Below are 18,928 nucleotides of genomic sequence, written 5' to 3' on the forward strand. Positions count from 1 at the left end.
TATAATGAATTGGGGAGGGATGATGGGTGAGAGCTCTGCACAGTATGTGATAATGAATTTGGGAGGGAAGATGGGTGAGAGCTCTGCACAGTATGTGATAATGAATTGGGGAGGGAGGATGGGTGAGAGCACTGCACAGTATGTGATAATGAATTGGGGAGGGAAGATGGGTGAGAGCTCTGCACAATATGTGATAATGAATTGGGGCGGGAAGATGGGTGAGAGCTCTGCACAGTATGGTATAATGAATTGGGGTGGGAAGATGGGTGAGAGCGCTGCACAATATGTGATAATGAATTGGGGAGGGAAGATGGGTGAGAGCTCTGCACAGTATGTGATAATGAATTGGGGAGGGAAGATGGGTGAGAGCTCTGCACAGTATGTGATAGTGAATTGGGGTGGGAAGATGGGTGAGAGCTCTGCACAGTATGTGATAATGAATTGGGCTGGGAAGATGGGTGAGAGCTCTGCACAGTATGTGATAATGAATTGGGGTGGGAAGATGGGTGAGAGCTCTGCACAGTATGTGATAATGAATTGGGGCGGGAAGATGGGTGAGAGCTCTGCACAGTATGTGATAATGAATTGGGGAGGGAAGATGGGTGAGAGCTCTGCACAATATGTGATAATGAATTGGGGCGGGAAGATGGGTGAGAGCTCTGCACAGTATGTGATAATGAATTTGGGAGGGAAGATGGATGAGAGCTCTGCACAGTATGTGATAATGAATTGGGGAGGGAAGATGGGTGAGAGCTCTGCACAATATGTGATAATGAATTGGGGCGGGAAGATGGGTGAGAGCTCTGCACAGTATGGTATAATGAATTGGGGTGGGAAGATGGGTGAGAGCGCTGCACAATATGTGATAATGAATTTGGGAGGGAAGATGGGTGAGAGCTCTGCACAGTATGTGATAATGAATTGGGGAGGGAAGATGGGTGAGAGCTCTGCACAATATGTGATAATGAATTGGGGCGGGAAGATGGGTGAGAGCTCTGCACAGTATGGTATAATGAATTGGGGTGGGAAGATGGGTGAGAGCGCTGCACAATATGTGATAATGAATTGGGGAGGGAAGATGGGTGAGAGCTCTGCACAGTATGTGATAATGAATTGGGGTGGGAAGATGGGTGAGAGCGCTGCACAGTATGTGATAATGAATTGGGGAGGGAAGATGGGTGAGAGCTCTGCACAGTATGTGATAATGAATTGGGGCGGGAAGATGGGTGAGAGCTCTGCACAGTATGTGATAGTGAATTGGGGTGGGAAGATGGGTGAGAGCTCTGCACAGTATGTGATAGTGAATTGGGGTGGGAAGATGGGTGAGAGCTCTGCACAATATGTGATAATGAATTGGGGAGGGAAGATGGGTGAGAGCACTGCACAGTATGTGATAATGAATTGGGGAGGGAAGATGGGTGAGAGCTCTGCACAGTATGTGATAATGAATTGGGGTGTGAAGATGGGTGAGAGCTCTGCACAGTATGTGATAATGAATTGGGATGGGAAGATGGGTGAGAGCTCTGCACAATATGTGATAATGAATTGGGGAGGGAAGATGGGTGAGAGCTCTGCACAGTATGTGATAATGAATTGGGGAGGGAAGATGGGTGAGAGCACTGCACAGTATGTGATAATGAATTGGGATGGGAAGATGGGTGAGAGCTCTGCACAATATGTGATAATGAATTGGGGTGTGAAGATGGGTGAGAGCTCTGCACAGTATGTGATAATGAATTGGGGTGTGAAGATGGGTGAGAGCTCTGCACAGTATGTGATAATGAATTGGGGAGGGAAGATGGGTGAGAGCACTGCACAGTATGTGATAATGAATTGGGGAGGGAAGATGGGTGAGAGCTCTGCACAGTATGTGATAATGAATTGGGGTGTGAAGATGGGTGAGAGCACTGCACAGTATGTGATAATGAATTGGGGTGTGAAGATGGGTGAGAGCTCTGCACAGTATGTGATAATGAATTGGGCTGGGAAGATGGGTGAGAGCTCTGCACAGTATGTGATAATGAATTGGGGTGTGAAGATGGGTGAGAGCTCTGCACAGTATGTGATAATGAATTGGGGTGTGAAGATGGGTGAGAGCTCTGCACAGTATGTGATAATGAATTGGGCTGGGAAGATGGGTGAGAGCTCTGCACAGTATGTGATAATGAATTGGGGTGTGAAGATGGGTGAGAGCTCTGCACAGTATGTGATAATGAATTGGGGTGTGAAGATGGGTGAGAGCTCTGCACAGTATGTGATAATGAATTGGGGAGGGAAGATGGGTGAGAGCTCTGCACAGTATGTGATAATGAATTGGGGTGTGAAGATGGGTGAGAGCTCTGCACAGTATGTGATAATGAATTGGGGTGTGAAGATGGGTGAGAGCTCTGCACAGTATGTGATAATGAATTGGGGAGGGAAGATGGGTGAGAGCTCTGCACAGTATGTGATAATGAATTGCGGTGTGAAGATGGGTGAGAGCTCTGCACAGTATGTCATAATGAATTGGGGTGTGAAGATGGGTGAGAGCTCTGCACAGTATGTGATAATGAATTGGGCTGGGAAGATGGGTGAGAGCTCTGCACAGTATGTGATAATGAATTGGGGTGTGAAGATGGGTGAGAGCTCTGCACAGTATGTGATAATGAATTGGGGTGTGAAGATGGGTGAGAGCTCTGCACAGTATGTGATAATGAATTGGGGTGTGAAGATGGGTGAGAGCTCTGCACAGTATGTGATAATGAATTGGGGTGTGAAGATGGGTGAGAGCTCTGCACAGTATGTGATAATGAATTGGGGAGGGAAGATGGGTGAGAGCTCTGCACAGTATGTTATAATGAATTGGGGAGGGAAGATGGGTGAGAGCTCTGCACAGTATGTGATAATGAATTGGGGTGGGAAGATGGGTGAGAGCTCTGCACAGTATGTGATAATGAATTGGGGAGGGAAGATGGGTGAGAGCTCTGCACAGTATGTGATAATGAATTGGGGAGGGAAGATGGGTGAGAGCTCTGCACAGTATGTGATAATGAATTGGGGTGTGAAGATGGGTGAGAGCTCTGCACAGTATGTGATAATGAATTGGGGTGTGAAGATGGGTGAGAGCGCTGCACAGTATGTGATAATGAATTGGGGTGGGAAGATGGGTGAGAGCTCTGCACAGTATGTGATAATGAATTGGGGAGGGAAGATGGGTGAGAGCTCTGCACAGTATGTGATAATGAATTGGGGAGGGAAGATGGGTGAGAGCTCTGCACAGTATGTGATAATGAATTGGGGAGGGAAGATGGGTGAGAGCTCTGCACAGTATGTGATAATGAATTGGGGTGGGAAGATGGGTGAGAGCTCTGCACAGTATGTGATAATGAATTGGGGTGGGAAGATGGGTGAGAGCTCTGCACAGTATGTGATAATGAATTGGGGAGGGAGGATGGGTGAGAGCTCTGCACAGTATGTGATAATGAATTGCGGTGTGAAGATGGGTGAGAGCTCTGCACAGTATGTGATAATGAATTGCGGTGTGAAGATGGGTGAGAGCTCTGCACAGTATGGTATAATGAATTGGGGTGGGAAGATGGGTGAGAGCTCTGCACAGTATGTGATAATGAATTGGGGCGGGAAGATGGGTGAGAGCTCTGCACAATATGTGATAATGAATTGGGGTGTGAAGATGGGTGAGAGCTCTGCACAGTATGTGATAATGAATTGGGGTGTGAAGATGGGTGAGAGCTCTGCACAGTATGTGATAATGAATTGGGGTGTGAAGATGGGTGAGAGCTCTGCACAGTATGTGATAATGAATTGGGGTGTGAAGATGGGTGAGAGCTCTGCACAGTATGTGATAATGAATTGGGGAGGGAAGATGGGTGAGAGCTCTGCACAGTATGTTATAATGAATTGGGGAGGGAAGATGGGTGAGAGCTCTGCACAGTATGTGATAATGAATTGGGGTGGGAAGATGGGTGAGAGCTCTGCACAGTATGTGATAATGAATTGGGGAGGGAAGATGGGTGAGAGCTCTGCACAGTATGTGATAATGAATTGGGGTGTGAAGATGGGTGAGAGCTCTGCACAGTATGTGACAATGAATTGGGGTGTGAAGATGGGTGAGAGCTCTGCACAGTATGTGATAATGAATTGGGGTGTGAAGATGGGTGAGAGCGCTGCACAGTATGTGATAATGAATTGGGGTGGGAAGATGGGTGAGAGCTCTGCACAGTATGTGATAATGAATTGGGGTGTGAAGATGGGTGAGAGCTCTGCACAGTATGTGATAATGAATTGGGGAGGGAAGATGGGTGAGAGCTCTGCACAGTATGTGATAATGAATTGGGGTGTGAAGATGGGTGAGAGCTCTGCACAGTATGTGATAATGAATTGGGGTGGGAAGATGGGTGAGAGCTCTGCACAGTATGTGATAATGAATTGGGGTGGGAAGATGGGAGAGAGCTCTGCACAGTATGTGAAAATGAATTGGGGAGGGAAGATGGGTGAGAGCTCTGCACAGTATGTGATAATGAATTGGGGAGGGAAGATGGGTGAGAGCTCTGCACAGTATGTGATAATGAATTGGGGAGGGAAGATGGGTGAGAGCTCTGCACAGTATGTGATAATGAATTGGGGAGGGAAGATGGGTGAGAGCTCTGCACAGTATGTGATAATGAATTGGGGAGGGAAGATGGGTGAGAGCTCTGCACAGTATGTGATAATGAATTGGGGAGGGAAGATGGGTGAGAGCTCTGCACAGTATGTGATAATGAATTGGGGTGGGAAGATGGGTGAGAGCTCTGCACAGTATGGTATAATGAATTGGGGTGGGAAGATGGGTGAGAGCTCTGCACAGTATGTGATAATGAATTGCGGTGTGAAGATGGGTGAGAGCTCTGCACAGTATGTGATAATGAATTGCGGTGTGAAGATGGGTGAGAGCTCTGCACAGTATGTGATAATGAATTGGGGTGGGAAGATGGGTGAGAGCTCTGCACAGTATGTGATAATGAATTGGGGCGGGAAGATGGGTGAGAGCTCTGCACAATATGTGATAATGAATTGGGGCGGGAAGATGGGTGAGAGCTCTGCACAATATGTGATAATGAATTGGGGAGGGAAGATGGGTGAGAGCTCTGCACAATATGTGATAATGAATTGGGGAGGGAAGATGGGTGAGAGCTCTGCACAGTATGTGATAATGAATTGGGGCGGGAAGATGGGTGAGAGCTCTGCACAATATGTGATAATGAATTGGGGCGGGAAGATGGGTGAGAGCTCTGCACAGTATGTGATAATGAATTGGGGTGGGAAGATGGGTGAGAGCTCTGCACAGTATGTGATAATGAATTGAGGCGGGAAGATGGGTGAGAGCTCTGCACAATATGTGATAATGAATTGAGGCGGGAAGATGGGTGAGAGCTCTGCACAGTATGTGATAATGAATTGGGGCGGGAAGATGGGTGAGAGCTCTGCACAGTATGTGATAATGAATTGGGGAGGGAAGATGGGTGAGAGCTCTGCACAGTATGTGATAATGAATTGGGGTGTGAAGATGGGTGAGAGCTCTGCACAGTATGTGATAATGAATTGGGGTGGGAAGATGGGTGAGAGCTCTGCACAGTATGTGATAATGAATTGGGGCGGGAAGATGGGTGAGAGCTCTGCACAATATGTGATAATGAATTGGGGCGGGAAGATGGGTGAGAGCTCTGCACAGTATGTGATAATGAATTGGGGAGGGAAGATGGGTGAGAGCTCTGCACAGTATGTGATAATGAATTGGGGTGGGAAGATGGGTGAGAGCTCTGCACAGTATGTGATAGTGAATTGGGGTGGGAAGATGGGTGAGAGCTCTGCACAATATGTGATAATGAATTGGGGTGGGAAGATGGGTGAGAGCTCTGCACAGTATGTGATAATGAATTGGGGTGGGAAGATGGGTGAGAGCTCTGCACAGTATGTGATAATGAATTGGGGTGGGAAGATGGGTGAGAGCTCTGCACAGTATGTGATAATGAATTGGGGTGGGAAGATGGGTGAGACCTCTGCACAATATGTGATAATGAATTGGGGTGGGAAGATGGGTGAGAGCTCTGCACAGTATGTGATAATGAATTGGGGAGGGAAGATGGGTGAGAGCGCTGCACAGTATGTGATAATGAATTGGGGTGGGAAGATGGGTGAGAGCACTGCACAGTATGTGATAATATAGACTGAGCGTCCTCGCTCCTCCTGTACCAGTCATCATCACGTTTTGTTAAAGATCATTGTAATTGTTCTTGTATGTATACCCCTTTTTCACATGTAAAGAGTCATGGAATAAATGGCGCTATAATAAATAATAATAATAATAATAATGATTTGGGGTGGGAAGATGGATGAGAGCACTGCACAGTATGTGATAATGAATTGGGGAGGGAAGATGGATGAGAAACCTGAAAAGTTGTTATGTATATCTCCGTCCCTTATTACATAGCATCCCCTCTTGTTATGTATAGCCCCGTCCCTTATTACATAGCATCCCCTCTTGTTATGTATAACCACGTCCTTATTACATAGCATCCCCTCTTGCTATGTATAGCCCCGTCCTTATTACATAGCATCCCCTCTTGTTATGTATAGCCCCGTCCTTATTACATAGCATCCCCTCTTATGTATAGCCCCGTCCCTTATTACATAGCATCCCCTCTTGTTATGTATAGCCCCGTCCCTTATTACACAGCATCCCCTCTTGTTATGTATAGCCCCGTCCCTTATTACATAGCATCCCCTCTTGTTATGTATAGCCCCGTCCCTTATTACACAGCATCCCCTCTTGTTATGTATAGCCCCGTCCCTTATTACACAGCATCCCCTCTTGTTATGTATAGCCCCGTCCTTATTACATAGCATCCCCTCTTGTTATGTATAGCTCCGTCCCTTATTACATAGCATCCCCTCTTGTTATGTATAGCCCCGTCCCTTATTACATAGCATCCCCTCTTGTTATGTATAGCCCCGTCCCTTATTACATAGCATACCCTCTTGTTATGTATAGCCACGTCCCTTATTACATAGCATCCCCTCTTGTTATGTATAGCTCCGTCCCTTATTACATAGCATCCCCTCTTGTTAAGTATAGCTCCGTCACTTATTACATAGCATCCCCTCTTGTTATGTATAGCTCCGTCCCTTATTACATAGCATCCCCTCTTGTTATGTATAGCCCCGTCCCTTATTACATAGCATCCCCTCTTGTTATGTATATCTCCGTCCCTTATTACATAGCATCCCCTCTTGTTATGTATAGCTCCGTCCCTTATTACATAGCATCCCCTCTTGATATGTATAGCCCCGTCCCTTATTACATAGCATCCCCTCTTGTTATGTATAGCCCCGTCCCTTATTACATAGCATCCCCTCTTGTTATGTATAGCTCCGTCCTTTATTACATAGCATCCCCTCTTGTTATGTATAGCTCCGTCCCTTATTACATAGCATCCCCTCTTGATATGTATAGCCCCGTCCTTATTACATAGCATCCCCTCTTGTTATGTATAGCCCCATCCCTTATTACATGGTATCCTCTATTGTTATGTTTAGCGCTGAACATAAAGGAAAAAAATTGGCGTCTACAGATGTGCACCAGAGCACCTGTGAGTTCATCATGTGACCTGTCACACGACCTCCCAAAAATATCATGTGGCATGTCATGTGATACATCGGGTGCTAGGGGCCCATGCACCTTAAACTGCCCGGGGCCTTGGCTACCCTTAATCCACTCTTGCTTCTAACTGTCTGACTGTCCTGCGAGATATCTGACAGTTTCCCTATGTAGACGGCCAGGGGCTCATTATTCGTGCACCGTTATGCTGTGTGATCGTGACTGAGGCGCTCTGGGCTGGAGCCGGGCGAACACTCCCCCAATAGGCAGAATTAATGCAGGACCGTCAGCAGGTTCTAGGTAAGGTACAAACAAGTGGAAGCTGGCCGCATAACCTCGGCATGAATCGCTCATTTCCAGGCCGCAGACGGACGGCTGGCCTCTGCAGTCTATGTAGGTGTCCGATGCACCCCTACAGTCCTTCCCCTAATATATAACTGCATACTGAGTGACAGATCGTTCTGCTCTCAGACACAAGAACCTGAGATCAGCTCGGCCCTGGACACTAGCCGCCGGCTGTCTCCTATTGCCACATTAGGTTGTGAAGCCCGGAGGCCTCTCTGCCCAGATCTGTTCAATGACACAGGTGACATTAGCTGGAAACTACAATGTCTCCCCGATTGTGAGCGTGTCACTGGCTCCCCCCTGTGGTGGATGAGTAGAATTTACTCTTCCACTTCACTTCATACAGCATTTAAAAATATTTAGATTTGAGAGTCCTCAGTGGTTGATACCTTTTAATGGCTAACTGAAAAGATGGTAACAAATTGCAAGCTTTCGAGACTATGCAGGTCTCTTCATCAGGCTAGTATTAGCAGACCTGCGTAGTCTCGAAAGCTTGCAATTTGTTACCATCTTTTCAGTTAGCCATTAAAAGGTATCAACCACTGAGGACTCTCAAATCTAAATATTTTTCTATCTACTGGCTAACACGATACAAGAATATATATTTTCCCTATACAGCATTTATGAATTCATAGCTCCTTATGGCGTCCACACCAGGCAGACATGCTGCGGCTCCTGGGGAAGGACACTTATCTCATCCATTCGCGCCATGAACAGTGGACATGGAAATTGGCCTGCGGTGCACATACTAAAGTCACAATAATTCAATGGACGAGGGCCACGCAAGAAACATTCAGAAAGTGACACAAAGCCCACCTCAAATCCACACTGAAATTCACAGCAGGGTGGACCTTCTTAAAGAAATAGTCCAGGAATAGAAAAACCTGGCTGCGTCTCCTACTGCTTCTGCGCTCCAATTAGATTACTGGGAATTGTCTGCAATACCAGACGTGGCCTGTGGACGGGGTGGCGGCATTTTAAAACTCAATGGAAAGACAATATTAAATTTTATAGTGACGGCTGTATCCTTCCCCTCTGTGTGGCCTTGGCCTCCGCTGTCACTGACCTGACGGGTGCACACGGCGCCTCTACATGGAGCTGTCTGGAGCTTGCCAGGGGAAATGTCTACGAGATTATCCATTCCTCCACGTTCCAGGTGAGAGGGTCTGCTGGACTACAGAGAGGGGGCAAACAATGCTCGTCAGGCAGATTAGTACACGACACACACAGCAATATAGTGACCTAACAAACATCACCAGCCGCAGACGGCACACGGGGACTGTACAGTGATGACCAAGGGTGAGGACAGCCGAGCCCAGCATCACCACACTGTCGTCATGTCCTAGGGTAGCACCATGAGCACACACTACATGGAGAGAGGTATCGGCCACCTCCGGATCACTGAGATCAGGCTTCACATCCAGCCGCATCGCACCCAGGGTGTCCGACATCCAGCTGCATCGCACTCAGGGTGTACAACATCCAGCCGCATCACACCCAGGGTGTCCAACATCCAGCCGCATCGCACCCAGGGTGTCCAACATCCAGCCGCATCGCACCCAGGGTGTCCGACATCCAGCCGCATCGCACCCAGGGTGTCCGACATCCAGCCGCATCGCACCCAGGGTGTCCGACATCCAGCCGTATCGCACCCAGGGTGTCCGACATCCAGCCGCATCGCACCCAGGGTGTACGACATCCAGCCGCATCGCACCCAGGGTGTCCGACATCCAGCCGCATCGCACCCAGGGTGTCCGACATCCAGCCGCATCGCACCCAGGGTGTCCGACATCCAGCCGCATCGCACCCAGGTTGTCCGACATCCAGCCGCATCGCACCCAGGGTGTCCGACATCCAGCCGCATCGCACCCAGGGTGTCCGACATCCAGCCGCATCGCACCCAGGGTGTCCGACATCCAGCCGCATCGCACCCAGGGTGTCCGACATCCAGCCGCATCGCACCCAGGGTGTCCGACATCCAGCCGCATCGCACCCAGGGTGTCCGACATCCAGCCGCATCGCACCCAGGGTGTCCGACATCCAGCCGCATCGCACCCAGGGTGTCCGACATCCAGCCGCATCGCACCCAGGGTGTCCGACATCCAGCCGCATCGCACCCAGGGAGTCCAACATCCAGCCGCATCGCACCCAAGGAGTCCAACATCCAGCCGCATCGCACCCAGGGTGTCCAACATCCAGCCGCATCGCACTCAGGATGCACAACATCCAGCCGCATCGCCACCCCCGGTGTACAACATCCAGCCGCATCGCACTCAGGATGCACAACATCCAGCCGCATCGCACCATGGTGTACAACATCCAGCCGCATCGCACTCAGGATGCCCAACATCCAGCCGCATCGCACCCAGGGTGTCCAACATCCAGCCGCATCGCACCCCCGGTGTACAACATCCAGCCGCATCGCACTCAGGATGCCCAACATCCAGCCGCATCGCACCCAGGGTGTCCAACATCCAGCCGCATCGCACCCCCGGTGTACAACATCCAGCCGCATCGCACCCAGGGTGTCCAACATCCAGCCGCATCGCACCCATGGTGTCCGACATCCAGCCGCATCGCACCCAGGGTGTCCAACATCCAGCCGCATCGCACCCAGGGTGTGCAACATCCAGCCGCATCGCACCCAGGGTGTCCAACATCCAGACGCATTGTACCCAGGGTGTCCAACATCCAGCCGCATCGCACTCAGGATGCACAACATCCAGCCGCATCGCACCCCCGGTGTACAACATCCAGCTGCATCGCACCCAGGATGCACAACATCCAGCCGCATCGCACCCCCGGTGTACAACATCCAGCCGCATCGCACTCAGGATGCACAACATCCAGCCGCATCGCACCCCCGGTGTACAACATCCAGCCGCATCGCACTCAGGATGCACAACATCCAGCCGCATCACACCCAGGGTGTCCAACATCCAGCCGCATCGCATCCAGGGTGTCCAACATCCAGCAGCATCGCACCCCCGATGTAATATCAGTGCCCCATGATCAGCTAGACTAGCTGGCATACGGGAAAGGTGGTCCGGAGTGTCACACACCGCTGTATCACAGTGCAGAATTGTATACACCAGGCCTAGATCAGGGGAAGACGAGTGAATCCCCCGCACCTGGGGAACTATCACATGGAAACCAAGGTATATAGCACACTTAAATGCGGCAGCCAGGATCGTATTTCTGTCCAGAAGCTACAGTGGCTTGCAAAAGTATTCACCCTCTTGGCTTTTTCCCCATTTAGTTATATTACAACCTGTGTGTAAATATTATTTGTGTGTGATGCATCAGCACTAAATAGTCTAAGTTGGTGAAGTGAGAAAAATATAAACATAAATTTAATTTATGGGATAAAATAACTAAAAAAACCATTTTGCTATGAAGCCCCTAAAAATTTCTGGTGCAAGCAATTCCCTTCATAAGTCCCATGCTTAGTGACAGGACGTCACCATTGTGCAATCTAAAGTCAAGTGTCTGTCAGTATATACACTTTACCTCTTCTGAAAGGCCACAGAGGCAGCAACATCATTAACAAGAGACACCACTAACCAAACAACAACATGAAGACCAAGGAGATCTCCAAACAACACCATGAAGACCAAGGGGATCTCCAAACAACACCATGAAGACCACGGGGATCTCCAAACAACACCATGAAGACCATGGGGATCTCCAAACAACACCATGAAGACCAAGGGGATCTCCAAACAACACCATAAAGACCAAGGGAATCTCCAAACAACACCATGAAGACCAAGGGGATCTCCAAACAACACCATGAAGACCAGGGGATCTCCAAATAAGTCAGGGACAAAGTTGTTGGGAAGAACAAGTCAGGGTTGAGTTATAAATAAATCTCCCATTCTCTGAGGATCCCCCGGAGCACCATCAAATCCATTATCGTCAAATGGAAAGAGCATGGTACCACAACAAACATTCCAAGAGAGGACGCCCACAAAAACTCTCAGCCCGGGCAAGGAGGGTATTAATCAGAGAGTCAGCACAGAGACCAAAGGTAACCCTGAAGGAGCTGCGTAGTTCCCAAGCAGAGACTGGAGTATCTGTCCATACGACCACAATGAGCTGTACCCTCCATAGAGGAGGCCTTTATGGAAGAGTGGGCAGAAAAAAAAGCCTTTACTTACACAAAAAAATTGTAAGGCGCATTTTGAGTTTGCCAAAAGACATGTGGGAGACTCCCCAAATGTATGGAGGAAGGTGCTGTGGTCAGATTAGACCAAAATTTAACTTTTTGGCCACCAAGGTAAACATTATGTCTGTCGCGAAACCAATACAATTCAACACCCCAAGAACAACATCCCCGCAGTGAAACATGGTGGTGGCAGCAGCATCATACTTTGAGGTTTTTCGGGACCAGTGACAGGGAAAATGGTCCGAGTCAAGGGTAAGATGTATGGTGCGAAATACATGGATATTCTTGAGCAAAACCTGTTTCAGTCTGTCAATGATTTGAGACTGGGACGGAGGTTCAGCTTCCAACAAGACAATGACCCAAAGCAACATTTGAGTGGTGTAAGGGGAAATGTGTAAATATTCTGGAGTGGTCGAGTCACAGCCCAGACCTTAATCCAATGGAGAATCTGTGGTCAGACTTGACGATAGCTGTTCACCCGAGGAAACATCTAACTGGATGGAGCAGTTTTGCCTTGAGGAATCAGCAAAAATCCCAGTGGCCAGATGTGGAAAGCTCATAGAGACTTATCCATAGCGACTTGCTGCTGTAATTGCAGCAAAAAGAAGCTCTACAAAGTACTGACTTTAGGGGGGTGAATAGTTATGCACACTGAAGTTTTCAGATACTTTGTCTTATTTGTTGTTTTCTTCACAAAAAAAAGAAAACCAAATGTTCACAGTTGTCGGCATGTTCTCTACATGAACTGATGCAAACCCTCAAAAAAACAGTGAAACTTCAGGTTGTGAGGTAGCAAAACATGAAAAATGTCAAGGGGGTGAATACTTTTGCAAGCCACGGTACACTGATGCCCCCACCTTGTGCCAGTCACTGCACTGGTTACCATCCACCACAGAATACATTATAAACGTATCACTCTCACCCACAAAGCTGTCCACAGTTCTGCATCCCCTACATCTCCTCCTCATGTGTCATCTACCACCCTTCCACCTTCCATCCTCTCCACACACTGTCCTACATCTCCACCTTATCTCTGTCTACCACCCTACACGTCCTCTCCACAGTGCTGCACCGCCCTATATCTCATCTGTCTACTACCCTACTCGTCTTCTCCACAGTGCCGCACGGCCCTACATCTCCTCCTCATCTCTATCACCCTACCGTTACTCTCACAGTGCTGCACCGCCCTACATCTCCTCCTCATCTGTCTACCACCTATCTGTCCTCTCCACAGTGCTGCACCGCCCTACATCTTCTCCTGATCTACCTCCCTACCTATCCTCTCCACAGTGCTGCACCACCCTACATCTCCTCCTAATCTCTACCACCTACCCATCCTCTCCACAGTGCTGCACCTCCCTACATCTCCTCATCTGTCTACTACCCTACTCGTCCTCTCCACAGTGCTGCACCACCCTACATCTCCTCCCAATCTGTCTACCACCTACCCATCCTCTCCACAGTGCTGCACCTCACTACATCTCCTCATCTGTCTACCATCCTACTCGTCGTCTCCACAGTGCTGCACCGCCCTACATCTCCTCCTCATCTCTATCACCCTACCCATCCTCTCCACAGTGCTGCACCACCCTACATATCCTCATCTGTCTACCACCATACTCTTCGTCTCCACAGTGCTGCACCGCCCTACATCTCCTCCTCATCTCTATCACCCTACCGGTACTCTCACAGTACTGCACCGCCTTACATCTCCTCCTCATCTCTGTCTACCACCCTACCTATCCTTTCCACAGTGCTGCCCCACCCTACATCTCATCTGTCTACTACCCTACTCGTCCTCTCCACAGTGCTGCACTACCCTACATCTCCTCCTCATCTGTCTACCACCCTACCCGTCCTCTCCTCAGTGCTGCACCACCCTACATATCATCAAATGTCTACCACCCTACTCTTCGTCTCCACAATGCTGCACCGCCCTACATCTCCTCATCTCTATCACCCTACCGGTACTCTCACAGTACTGCACCGCCTTACATCTCCTCCTCATCTCTGTCTACCACCTATCCGTCCTCTCCACAGTGCTGCACAACCCTACATCTCCTCATCTCTCACCCTACCGGTACTCTCACAGTACTGCACCACCTTACATCTCCTCATCACTGTCTACCACCTACCCATCCTCTCCACAGTGCTGCACCGCCCTACATCTCCTCCTCATCTCTATCACCCTACCGGTACTCTCACAGTACTGCACCACCTTACATCTCCTCCTCATCTCTGTCTACCACCTATCCGTCCTCTCCACAGTGCTGCACCGCCCTACATCTTCTCCTCATCTCTGTCTACCACCCTACCTATCCTTTCCACAGTGCTGCACCACCCTACATCTCCTCATCTGTCTACCACCTACCCGTCCTCTCCACAGTGCTGCACCGCCCTACATCTCATCTGTCTACTACCCTACTCGTCCTCTCCACAGTTCTGCACCACCCTACATCTCCTCCTCATCTATCTACTACCTACCCATCCTCTCCATAGTGCTGCACCGCACTACTTCTCCTCATCTGTCTACCACCCTTCTCGTCGTCTCCACAGTGCTGCACCACCCTACATCTCCTCCTCATCTCTATCACCCTACCGGTACTCTCACAGTACAGCACCGCCTTACATCTCCTCCTCATCTCAGTCTACCACCTATCTGTCCTCTCCACAGTGCTGCACCACCCTACATCTCCTCCTCATCTCTGTCTACCTCCCTACCTATCCTCTCCACAGTGCTGCACCGCCCTACATCTCCTCCTCATCTCTGTCTACCACCCTACCTATCCTCTCCACAGTGCTGCACCGCCCTACATCTCCTCATCTCTGTCTACCACCTACTCGTCCTCTCCACAGTGCTGCACCGCCCTACATTTCCTCATCTGTCTACTACCCTACTCGTCCTCTCCACAGTGCTGCACCGCACTACATCTCCTCCTCATCTCTGTCTACCACATACCCGTCCTCTCCACAGTGCTGCACCACCCTACATCTCCTCATCTCTACCACCTACCCATCCTCTCCCCAGTGCAGCACCGCCCTACATTTCCTCATCTATCTCCTACCCTACTCGCCATCTCCACAGTGCTGCACCGCACTACATCTCCTCATCTGTCTACCACCTACCCGTCCTCTCCACAGTGCTGCACCATTCTACATCTCCTCATCTCTGTCTACCACCCTACCTATCCTCCCCACAGTGCTGCACGGCACTACATCTCCTCATTTGTCTACCACCTACCCGTCCTCTCCAAAGTGCTGCACCGCCCTACATCTCATCTATCTACTACCCTATGCGTGCACTCCTTTTTGCAACTGATCGAAGACTAACATCCTTCATAATCCGAACCTCACACAGACGCTTAATTGTAAAGTTTCCAACACTTCTCTCATGCTGCGCCAGTTGTTTGAAACACACTACCCCAGCTTTATTTGAAAACCATTATTGTAATACTGGCCGGACTGTACACGATGAGCTCGTTTTCTTGTGTTCCCCCTATTTCTTTATAGACTGCAGATTGCGAGCCGGACCCTCGCTCCACCTGTAACTAGTGAATTGTGTGTTACCCTGTGATGTCTTTATTGTCTGTACATGTCCCTGCTTATTGTACAGCGCTGCTGAATATGTCGGCACTATATAACATTATTATTTAGAGACGAATTTTGGAGCAGCGCTTTCGTTAAAGAGGAGGTCCACTACATTGTATACTGCCCCCATCGATTTACACCTTTTAACTAAGTATTTTTGTAAATACCTCTTGTTCCCATATGTGCCTGTGAGTGGCGCTATTGCTGCTCGCTCAGTCCGCATCATGTGACTCTGGCTGCAGTCAATGAAAGCAGAGGAGAGAGGCAAAGTGCGCGCTGGATACTGGGCTGTGACGGGGGGATCGGGGGGATGCAACTGGCTCACACCTAGGGGAATACTGGAAATCCGGAAGTTGACGTGACATCAGCGGATGTCAGAGGCGGCGGCAGTCGGGGTCACGTGATGCGGACTGAGCGAGCAGCGATAGCGCCACTCACAGGCACATATGGCAGCAGAAGGTATTTACAAAATGCTTAGTTAAAAAGGGTAAATCGATGGGGGCATCATACAATGTAGTGGACCATGGGAACGGACCAAGCAGCTTGGACCCTTCCCAGCCATCACCATCAGTGGTGGAGGGCTGGGAAGTCACATGTCATATTTGGATGAGACCCCAGAAATCAGCATATACAGTGTGCACCCAGGAGCGCCCCACCTTCATCACGGGATAACGTAGCAGAGAGCACCACAGACGCCAATGCCCCCAGAAAGCCTAAGATACGCGGCACCGTCCAACAGGTCTGATCATGAGCAGGACCCCACGGATGGCCACAATACCTTGGGATCTCTCTCCCACTTCTGGGGGTCTCTGTCCCTATCTCTCTCACTTCCAGGGGTCTCTCTCCCCATCGCTCCCACTTCTGGTGGTCTCTCTCCCACTTCTGGTGGTCTCTCTCCCCATCTCTCTCACTTCCAGGGGTCTCTCTCCCCATCTCTCTCACTTCCAGGGGGTCTCTCTCCCCATCTCTCTCACTTCCAGGGGGTCTCTCTCCCTATCTCTCCCACCTCTGGGGGTCTCTCTCCCACCTCTGGGGGTCTCTCCACATCTCTCTCACTTTCAGGGGTCTCTCTCCCACCTCTGGGGGTCTCTCCACATCTCTCTCACTTTCAGGGGTCTCTCTCCCTATATCTCCCACTTCTGGTGGTCTCTCTCCCCATCTCTCTCACTTCCAGGGGTCTCTCTCCCTATCTCTCCCACCTCTGGGGGTCTCTCTCCCCATCTCTCTCACGTCCAGGGGTCTCTCTCCACATCTCTCTCACTTTCAGGGGTCTCTCTCCACATCTCTCCCACTTCTGGTGGTCTCTCTCCCCATCTCTCTCACTTCCAGGGGTCTCTCTCCCTATCTCTCCCACCTCTGGGGGTCTCTCTCCTACCTCTGGGGGGTCTCTCCACATCTCTCTCACTTTCAGGGGTCTCTCTCCCACTTCTAGGGGTCTCTCTCCCTATCTCTCTCACCTCTGGGGATCTCTCTCCCTATCTCTCTCACTTCCAGGGGTCTCTCTCCTCATCGCTCCCACTTCTGGTGGTCTCTCTCCCCATCTCACCCACTTCTGGTGGTCTCTCTCCCCCATCTCTCTCACTTCCAGGGGTCTCTCTCCCACCTCTGGGGGTCTCTCCACATCTCTCCCACTTCTAGGGGTCTCTCTCCCTATCTCTCCCACCTCTGGGGGTCTCTCTCCCTATCTCTCCCACCTCTGGGGGTCTCTCTCCCTATCTCTCCCACCTCTGGGGCTCTCTCTCCCACCTCTGGGGCTCTCTCAACCAGGTCTCGGGTTCTGGAGCCCTCTCTACTACCTCACATAAACCGGCTAGGAGTTGGCGGGAAGTGTCGTCCATGTCGTGTGTGTCGCTCTGACAGGAGCAGCCATGATTACAGTAAGCTGCTGCACGAGGCGGAGACTCGGCCTCCTCAGCCCCAGAGACGCAGAAGCAGCGGACGCACAGGGCTCCTGTCAGTCACACATGGCGGTCAGGTGACATCCGTGACGTCAGCACGGCGTCAGCCGTCACCACAGCGTTGTCATAGTGACCGAGAGTCGGCAGTGAGGCCTGAGGAGCACCGGAGCCTGGACGGGAGCAGCTGGAGGCAGGTCCCCGGTGTGACCCGCGGGTGAGAAGGCGGAGACTCCCTGTAGCCTGAGGTGCCAGGAGGAGCAACGGGAGGGATGAGCTGCGGTATAATATGGGGATATTCCATCTATAGAGGTGACTGCGGTTTAATATGGGGATATTACATCTATAGAGGTGACTGCGGTATAATATGGGGATATTACAGCTATAGATGTGACTGCGGTATAATATGGGGATATTCCATCTATAGATGTGACTGCGGTATAATATGGGGATATTCCATCTATAGAGGTGACTGCGGTTTAATATGGGGATATTACATCTATAGAGGTGACTGCGGTATAATATGGAGATATTACAGCTATAGATGTGACTGCGGTATAATATGGGGATATTACATCTATAGATGTGACTGCGGTATAATATGGGGATATTACAGCTATAGATGTGACTGCGGTATAATATGGAGATATTACATCTATAGAGGTGACTGCGGTATAATATGGAGATATTACATCTATAGATGTGACTGCGGTATAATATGGAGATATTACATCTATATATGTGACTGCGGTATAATATGGGGATATTACATCTATAGATGTGACTTCGGTATAATATGGGGATATTACATCTATAGATGTGACTGCGGTATAATATGGGGATATTACATCTATAGAGGTGACTGCGGTATAATATGGAGATATTACATCTATAGATGTGACTGCGGTATAATATGGGGATATTACATCTATAGAGGTGACTGCGGTATAATATGGAGATATTACATCTATAGATGTGACTGCGGTATAATATGGAGATATTACATCTATAGATGTGACTTCGGTATAATATGGGGATATTACATCTATAGATGTGACTTCGGTATAATATGGGGATATTACATCTATAGATGTGACTGCGGTATAATATGGGGATATTACATCTATAGAGGTGACTGCGGTATAATATGGAGATATTACATCTATAGATGTGACTGCGGTATAATATGGGGATATTACATCTATAGATGTGACTGCGGTATAATATGGGGATATTACATCTATAGATGTCACCTGCGGTATAATATGGGGATATTACATCTATAGATGTGACTGCGGT

At 49.5% G+C, this 18,928-nt stretch overlaps 1 protein-coding gene across 7 annotated transcripts in view; it reads left to right on the forward strand.

Moving 5' to 3' along the window:
* Positions 1–18,928, forward strand: part of CIPC (CLOCK interacting pacemaker) — a 214,089-nt gene that overhangs the window by 125,149 nt on the left and 70,012 nt on the right. For 2 of the 7 annotated variants that reach the window (XR_012247294.1, XM_073638109.1), the window contains exon 1: positions 17,586–17,846. The exons of 1 other annotated variant lie outside the window; for it this stretch is intronic. The gene's annotated coding sequence lies outside the window, so the exon portion shown is untranslated. Of the gene's footprint in view, positions 1–9,014; positions 9,135–17,579; positions 17,942–18,928 lie in introns of those variants that run through there. 4 more of the 7 variants (XM_073638114.1, XM_073638112.1, XM_073638113.1 and 1 more) reach the window with 4 other exon arrangements.

This window comes from Phyllobates terribilis, unplaced genomic scaffold (genome assembly GCF_046119375.1).
Source record: "Phyllobates terribilis strain yellow unplaced genomic scaffold, ASM4611937v1 Scaffold_7__3_contigs__length_470593459, whole genome shotgun sequence".
Lineage (NCBI taxonomy): Eukaryota > Metazoa > Chordata > Amphibia > Anura > Dendrobatidae > Phyllobates > Phyllobates terribilis.